Raw genomic sequence first — 9,260 nt, 5'->3', positions numbered from 1 at the left:
TGGAAGCTAGTTTCGGTACTCTCTTTGGGCATGAACACCCACTTTGGGAACTATACGTGTGGAATCCATATCCAGTATTCTTCTCCCTTTCTTTTGATTTCAGATCTGGTCTAGCTTTAATGCTAGAACGATCATTGAAAAATACAATTTTTCTAAAATAGGGAATACGATTCCTAGAAAGGTAAAATAAATTTTTGAAAATTCACCCTACCATCCAGTATGGTTTAGCCATACATATGATGAATTTCCTCTTCCTTCAATGGTATTAGAGCCAGGTTCCGATCCTGGGACCAAAATTAAATTAGATCTAAAATTAAACCGAAATTGGTAGAACTGTTCTACTTGATTTGCGCAGTTTGCAGTTTACTAAGAATCTGGTTCTCAGTTTTGGGCAATTTGATCTGAAATTAATTTTATTTTACATTGGATTTTTTTAGAATTTTTCTATTATTATTTCTTGAATTTTTGGGTTGTTGGTGTGATGGAGATCGAATTCTTTATTGGCACTAAGATTTGCGAACCCTACTATTTATTTATTTGATCATTGGTCTGTAAATAATTTATTTTTAGATAAAATGTATTAAGATTTATTCTGATGTAATTAATAAAAATCCATTTTTTTACATTGGAAGACTTACTGGAGCGCGCGAATGAGAAGAAGAAATTTTGCTGAAAAATTATGCAATCTGTGATTAACAGTTTCTTGCAGGTTTGCAGTTCGTTCGAATAAGATTTGGACCATTACACTTGCAGCCCTAAATTGTTTATTTGTGATGTGATTAATTGTCAATAATCAGCTATTAATAATTTTAGATCGAAATCTTGAGAATTGAATCATGTTTTGGACACCAAACCCTAAGCCGAATTGACTTAGTTTGGTCTAAACTATTTGGACCGAACCCATGGTTCAATGGGGTCTGATCTCAGCCCCATGGGTCACATCTTAGGTGATTCAAATTCAGTTATGGGCCAAGGGTTTAATGCCCATCACATGATACAATTTGGCCATCCCTTGTAAAACCTAATTTATGTTAAGTTAAAGCAACAACAACCCAACTACTATATGGATCAGACTCCTATTTGCAGTTTAACCCATATACCTAGATGATATTATATGATAATTCATGGGCCTTAATGGGCTAATTGTGTGTTAACTTAAATTAATTAGAGTTTTACAAGTCATTAATTGATTGGATCAATTTATGATTATGTGACTACTTGTGATGTACTGAATGTGATTCATATATGGACTATAAGTGCTTGGCCCATGTTTAATCGTATGTGGCTCTCTGTGAACACCATGACTGAATGCACATCATTGCCATGGTGCCCTCCGATCATTGAATGATCTCCCTTTTCAATGGCCCCCTTGGTCAATTTCCTCCCCAATAGGAACCTTACGGAACCCTAGCCCGTTTTGGGTCCATTAGAATTTGACTTTATGAAAGTCAGTGGGAGTTTGGTATGACCTAAATCAGACCTAGGGTCTATTTTACTTGTTCTCTCCAGACTAATATAAGTGCAAGTGATAGAGAAATATCATATGATGAATTCTCTAAAGGTTTTATGTCATTAGCATGAAGGCGTGAGGTGGGTGGAGATGCACCATAAAATTGAGCTATCCATTTTGTTAGTCCAATTTGTTGGATTGCTTCATGAGATGATAGGGGCGTCATAGACCGATGTGGAAGAGGCCTATCCTAAAATGGAAGACTCTTTCATGGTACATTGGGGTTCATGTTATGACGGATCAGCACTTACTAGACATAAAGGTTTAGCCTAAAATGGTAATGAATCTTGTTTGATAGAGGCCAAAGGGAAAGTTCATTGGATGGGTGGATATGATCATTTATAGAAAGTGGTGGGGTTTTGCAACTGAAACACTTGACTTCATGCACCTATGTGATTTTCCACATATCCAGAGACATGCACCATGTCTCCATCACCGATGGACTCAAGGGTTCTCTGTGTTTGATAGGGTATTCGGTCAGGCTTTTTCACGGAAGTTGAGTTGAACCCATATGGGCTTATGTGAGGTCATTGTTGGGGTCTCATACCATACAAAAATAGCCAAATTGGTCAGTAACTAAAAGGGGACGTGAGCCACTTGCTTAATGAGCCTAAAGCCCATAATTAATTGGATTAATTAAGAAGTCACATGACAGCTTAAGCAGTCATGTGGCTTAGGCGAATATGGGTATGGATATTGGCTTAGATCTACAATGGGATAAGAGAATAACTCTTATCACTTAAAGAATCCAGATCCAAATAAAGATTTGGATTAGGAATCTCCTAATAGATTAGGAGAGTTGTTCTTTAAGGCTTATAAATAGAGGAGGGCAAATTGCTCAAGAGATCACCTTTTATGCCCTCAGTTTTCTCTCTCTGCTCATGTTGCCCAAACTCAATTTATTCTCCAATTCTTGGACTGATAGAGATCAATTCTCACTTATGATTTTGTAAGAAAAATCATATTAATTTTGTGCTCATCTTCCTTGCTCGATCCAAGTTGTTGGATTGCATTTCTTGTTGAAGGACTGCGTTGTTGAATCGGTTTCACCCTAAACTGCGTCATCTTCAGTGGAAGCTAGTTTTGGTACCCTCTTTGGGTGTGAACACCCACTTTGGGAACTATTCGTGTGAAATCCATATATGGTATTCTTGTCCCTTTCTTTTGGTTTCAGATCTAGTCCGGTTCGATGTAAGAACGATCATTGAAAAATACAGTTTTTCTAAAATTAGGGATGCGATTACCAAAAGGGTAAAATAAAATTTTGAAATTTTGCCCTACCATCCTACATGGTTCAGCCATCCATATGATGGGTTTCCCCTTCCTTCAATACATACTTATAATACATATAATATAATATTTTTTTTATGTTGTAAACTGTATGAAATAATTTTTGTATACATATTATATGACATGTAATATAAAATATTATATGACATGTAATATAAAATATTATATGTATGTACCATTTTATACATAAAATTCATAGGCTTGGATTTAAGCCTGACCCTATTCAAGCCAAAAACATAAGCCCATACCTAGTCCTACATGGGCATGACATAGGCTTAGCAATTGTAATAAAGGCAAATAGCCTATGCCTGAATAGGGTCAAGCTTAAATCCAAGCCCATGAGTTTTATGTATAAAATAATTCATGCATGTAATTTTTCATATTATATGCCATATAATATGTATATAAAATTTATTTTATACATTTTTTTTTTATAATTTGAAATATCTTATATTATATGTACTATAAGTATGTTTAAATAATATGAATGCATTTGAGCCATGTGGGGCTTAGGCCACAGTTGAAGTGTTGGGTTCATGCCTAGTCCTTGTAGTTTTTTGTGCTAATATAGGCCTAGGCATGAGTAGGGATGGCAATTTTCTCCGTCCCCATTGAGTACTTAAGTTTTCGGATCCGATGGATTGGGGATGGGAATTGCTTTTGTGGGGTAGGGACGGAGATGAGGATTAATAAGGATCACCGAGAAAGGTTGGGGTTGAAGATGAGGAATGAAGTCATCGCCCCAACATATAGTAAATATTATTCATTTTAAATATATATTATTTCATTTATATACATGATAATATATATATCAAAATATATTTAAAATATCGTTTATATTTTAAAATTTTATTTTATTTTTAAGTAAACTTATCTTTCAAATAACATCTTTTATATATATATATATTAATACGATTGGGATGTTCTCCCCTTTCGTTACGTGTTATTTTATATGTACTATTTTGGTGTTTTTGTGTTTAAATCGACCAATTTTGTTTTATACGTGTAAAACAAAGTCTTTGTCCACAACACGATATGTGTCCGAGTGAAAGTTGTGTAAAACAGAGCAAGTCCGAGCGTGTTCCTATGGCGTTTCATGCAAACAGAGTATATAGAGCATCCCTTTGCATGAAAGTTACGTGTCCGAGTGACACGACACGTTTCCATGTGGTGTTTCTCCTCACTCTGTCTTCCCGCTACCTGCCTCTCTTTCTCTCAGTCTCTCTTCTTTCTCTTTCTCATATAGCGTTTCTTTCTCTCTTTCTTCTCTCTCTCGTCTCGTCTCTCTCACCATGGATTCTTGGGAGAGGAGCTAAATATTGGGCTTCTGATCTGTGACAATTCCGTTAGACAGTTTGGGGTTTTCCGTGTTGGAGAAAGTCTGCTTATTTAAGATGCGTTTTATAGAATTTATTGGCTTTTTGTATCACTTTGTTTAGGGTTTTTGATTAATCTGGGAATTAAATCTTTTGGTTTTCAGTATATTGGTTGGAGCGTTACTGATTTACTTCTGAATAATGTGCATGCTAAATTAATCATCGCTTCAGTATTTGTGAAACATTCTGCTTTTCAACCACGACAGCATTATGTTCAGAGACATGGTCTCCTTTTGGTGATTCAGTAATTGTATTTTATCATTGGTATTTAGTTGTCTTGAAGTTGTTGTGGTCACGGAATAGAAGAGGATAATTAATGGTGAATTTAACCTTCTTTTCAGATTACACCAGTCTTGAAAGGGAGTTGTAGAATACAAGGACCTGTAGATGAAGCAGAACATGACAATCAGAAGAATACGGTGAGACATCATCGACACTGACCGGGTAATTTCAAGTTTGGATAATCTCATCTATTAGTTTTTGTTTTAGCATCTTCAATTGCATCCAAATGGCATCATGCAACATTTCATTTTAATTGTACTTTGTTCCATGTTGGCATCGTTTTAATTCCAGTGTTTGGTTCCTAAGAACACTTGTTATTTGTGTTTTTTTCTATAAAAATTGTTTGTTTGTTTATGGATGTGCAAGATATGTTATATTGAAGTTCTTAGGAAAACTATAAATCTATTTAGGGAATCCATTAATTTCCCCCAACAGAGATTAATACATTGGCTCTAGAAAACTTTTGGGAACTTTCAACTACATTGTTAGCACTGCTTGTGTTATGGTTGGTCGGTGGTTCTTAATACTTGAAGGGTACATATTATTTACTCTCTGTAGTTATGAGATGTTAGTTGCCAACATTCAAAGATAGTAATCTCAAGAAGGGACCAAACCTGTCATGGGTATTAATGGCCCCAGGAAAGTTCTACAGATTATTTAGAAATATAAGTTTTCCATGCCGCCAGCCTTCCTACTGCCACTAGATTTGAATCACTAGTTTGGGCATTAAATTTTAGAATTTTGAGAAATACTTGAAAATAAAAAATAAAGAATTATAGTCCAACGATGAAGAGATTTCACCTAACCGATACATCCATATCAAAAAAGAAGATACATCATAAGACAATTGTAGTTCTAGAGGGGTTATTAGTTATTACAATTGATACTTATCAAAAAATTAACTATTACTATTGTTTATTTCATCCTTTTTGAAGTTATAGAAAGAAAAGTAAAACGGGGAAGGGGTAACTTTTTATATTCATGGTTTTTTGAAAAAGTAGTAGAAGCTGTGGTTGTGAATACAAGATCTGGGCAAAGAAATTTAAAAAAAAAAAAAAAAACAATTTGGGGTGTAGGGTGGAGAAATATCCAATTAGAATTTTTGGGACCTTGGGTGCAAACCCACAATTCTTGCCTTATTGATATTAAGTAGTTGGAAAATGTCAGAAATGGTTAGCAATGTGGAAGAGGAAGTACATCTCTAAACACTAAATGAGGAAGACTTATGCTTAGGTAAATCTCCTGGTTTACTATCTTTTAGTGTTCCAGAATCCTAATAAGTTGAGGGACCATATTGAACAACTTTATTAGAAATTTTTTATGGAATGGAGGAGAAAAAGAGACCTTATTAGGATTGGATATCTATGTGCGAGGAGCAGTCAAACCTTTGGACATCCATTATCTACAAGAAATTTAGGATGAACACAAACAGGTGGGATAGTAACTTCAACTCACACCATTTTTGCAACTACAGTTTGAGCTCCTCTTTCCCATGCATATTTCAGTTCACCTTGCATAAGGATGCTATAATTTTTGGCTTCCTATTTCATGATGACAATGGTTTGGACTGTCATTTACATTTAAACATGTTCGTACGAATTCCAAGATAGAGGAATTTGTCTCTCTTATCAACAGTCCTAGGGATGTTTTTATTCTCCATCTACCCTTGATACTAGAAATTGGTTGCCCCAAACCCAATCATTAGGTCTCTTACCACTAAATATTTTTCCCATAGGCCCGGACTTTGATTTTTAACCCCGATTAGCATGCATTGCTTGGAATAAAAAACTGCCTTTCTTTTGTTCTACCTAGAGTATGCTTCTCTTTATGGTTGGCAACACCAGGAAAGATAAGCACTTTGATTTAGTCCTAAATGAGAAGGATGCCCATCCTATGGTCAATTTGGGAAGAGAGAAAATAGGTTCTACCTAGGGCAAGAAAAATCCAAGGAAGCATTTGTGGAGGTTGTCACCATCAAGGTTATGCCAGTGAATTTTGTACAATCAATTACAAGCAATTTCTTAGAATTTTGTACGATCTATTGGTGATATTGAATCATTTTGGTCTTTGATCTCTCAATGGAAGTTTTTACTTTGAAACTTGTGACTAAGCGGTGCTTTCAAGGATCAAATTTTATTGTCTTCTTTTCTTTTCTTTTCTTCTTTTTTTTTTTTTTTTTGTGAAAATGTGAACTCTCGTGACTGTTAAGTAGGTAATTCTCATTTGTCAGTGACTGTTAAGTAGGTAATTCTCATTTGTCAATGTCGCTGATATTCTTGAGATTATTTTTGTTTCTTTTTTTTTTTTACCGGTGTTACGAGTGTTTCGATTTTAAAGTTAAGCAGAACATTCATGAGTAGTTCTTTTCTTATGAATTAGGTAGGAACTTTAAATGTTTGATCTACAATGCATGGGCAACTAGACTTCTAGTATGAATCAACATGGTTAATACCAGTCGGGAGAAATTGTCCTGCAAGTGTGCAACAAATTAAAAAAGCTCAACCATGTTGGTAAGCTTTACTCTGCTTATGTTTGTTCTGGCTCTCCTCTCCTCTTCATTTTCCCCCTTGATTGTCATTACTAGCTATCCGAGGTGTCTATATCAGGGTGCTGTTTTGCTTTCGTTTTTATTTTTATTTTTTGGTTGATTACAATTCACTGCATTCTTATATAAGTCTTATCTGGCATCATGATTAACAAACTACACATCTTTTAAGATTGGATGAATGAAACATGCTAGGTTTATTTTGGCCGGTGCTTCTTCACTGATGAGGAACCACCACCAAGGCAAAAGATATTTCTTAGTTTCGCTGATCAAAAGAGTATCTCTTAGTTTCGTTGATCATAAGAGATATCTCTTAGTCTCCAATTAAGTTTACCCTAATTTCTACTCCTTGGTTATTTAATCCATATTGCATATGTTCTGCTTCTGTTCTGGTTATTTAAAAGCCCTTTGTCTCTAAGGAATTTATCCATAATCATATATATTTTTATGTTGTGAATTATCCATAACTATTATTTGTGAAAATTATTAAATTAACAAAAATTTGTGATAATTATTTCAGTTTACCACACTTATCATTAATTTATTGCAATGATAAAAAATATTGATAAATAAAAAATAATAAGAGTAATTTTTAAAATATTTTTTGTTGCATTTGTAATTTGATAATTATGGAAATTCTAGTATTATAGTAATTTTGTTATTCAGGAATTATTTTAAAATTTTAAAAAATCTGTAAAATTTACAACAACAATTATCATTATATTATTTGTAATAACTAACAGTAAATTATTTTTAGTTATGACTGAATTATTAGAAACTATTGAAATTGTAAGAATTATTTGTTTCAAAATTAGTTTTTACCAATTTCATATAAGTTAATCTCATTAAAAAATATAAATAATAATATAAAAATGTGGATCCCTTCACCAAAAATGTGAAGTATTTACATACCCTGGACATTGGGGCTAACTTTTAATCACCTTGGCTTTTTAATCTAATTCTGACATGGTTCCAGGCATTGATCTGCTCGGTTGTGCTGTTGATGGTTGTAGCTGTTCTTGTTTTTTAACTAATGGTGCTTCAGTTTCACCAATGCTTATCACCTTTGTAGTATCCCAGTTCCAAAAGAAGGCCCCTTCATTTGAAATTAGAACTTTAACCAGGAAGATGATAGAGTAATGGAAAGCTGAAGTTTGGTGTTTTCCTCTGTTGCATGTTGCATGCTGCTGGATCAATTTAAGTAGAGATGCATTCAGGGAATCAGTGTTAGCAAAATAAATTGGATACAAATTTTAGTTTATTTTAAGTAACTTTTCTTCTAAGATACCTTCACTGAAAAAATAACTTCTCAACTTCTTTTTTTCTATACAATAATTTCACTTCTCCAACCCCTACAATGCAGGGGTATAGTTAATAAATGTAACCTATTAATAATCCTTGAGGAGGATTCAAGGGGCGCTTTGGGTTATCTGGCTGGAGTGTGAAGTGGCTTTTGATCGGATTAAGGATTCAGAACTATATATAGTGATTGGTAATTTTGATTTTCATCTGGTTTCTCTTAATGCATTTAGTGATCATGGTTTTATTCCGCTGCAATAGTAACTCTCTTTTTAATTAATAGAAATAGATGTATTGTTATGGTTATGAATTTGATTGCTAAAAAGAATTAATATTGTGCAACATTTTAAGTGATTTTTCTTTTATATACTTTAGTGCCATTCTTTTCAAGGAAATAGAGAATGTCAATCCTCATCTCTACAAACCCCAAGGACATTGAAGTTAGTATTCCTATGCACAAGATCTACCATGTATTCTTGTTGAGCGCAACATGACGAGGTCTATCTTCTTGGGTCATTCCATGTCTCCCATGTCTGCCATGTGTAAGTACATGTAGACGAAGATGTCATAACAAAACCACATATATACTCGCGATGAGCTTAGAAAGCCATCCCAAGCATGTGATGAGCTCAAAAGGCTATCTTAAACCTGAGACTTGAGGAAACCATGATGCAGCACCTCGAGGGCAATCGAACGCATAACCAAACACGTCAGTTAGACCTAAGTCCCACCTTTGCCACATAGCCATGAGGAAACCTACAATGGGATGTAGCCTACACGTGCTAGACAATAATCCTTGGGAAAAATGAAAATTTTCCCTTATAGGATCTCGCTGGATACGTGGCGAAACCCCAATTGCATTTCCTTGATAATCGGCATAAAGATAAGAATTACCTTTCTTAATAGGAATTGAGCCCTTTTTGGAACACACATTCTTTTACTGCTCGACTCTGTTGGA

General features: G+C 34.4%; 1 long non-coding RNA gene across 3 annotated transcripts; it reads left to right on the top strand.

Annotated features, from left to right (window-relative positions):
- Positions 1-4,018: 4,018 nt before the first annotated feature.
- Positions 4,019-8,166, top strand: LOC148877138 (uncharacterized). 3 transcript variants are annotated; one of them, XR_016111872.1, is made up of 5 exons: positions 4,019-4,179; positions 4,281-4,412; positions 4,518-4,620; positions 6,838-6,968; positions 7,980-8,166. It is a non-coding gene; the product is annotated as an uncharacterized LOC148877138 (long non-coding RNA). The 3 variants fall into 3 exon arrangements; XR_016111866.1 differs by having other exon boundaries at positions 4,023-4,179; positions 4,281-4,420; XR_016111878.1 differs by having other exon boundaries at positions 4,044-4,179; positions 4,281-4,426.
- The last annotated feature ends 1,094 nt before the right edge of the window (positions 8,167-9,260 follow it).

The sequence above is a fragment of the Nelumbo lutea genome, chromosome 1 (genome assembly GCF_056320005.1).
Source record: "Nelumbo lutea isolate HS-2025 chromosome 1, American lotus-T2T, whole genome shotgun sequence".
NCBI lineage: Eukaryota > Viridiplantae > Streptophyta > Magnoliopsida > Proteales > Nelumbonaceae > Nelumbo > Nelumbo lutea.
The sequence above is the reverse complement of the archived record's forward strand: the minus strand, read 5'-3'. Positions and strand labels throughout refer to the sequence as shown.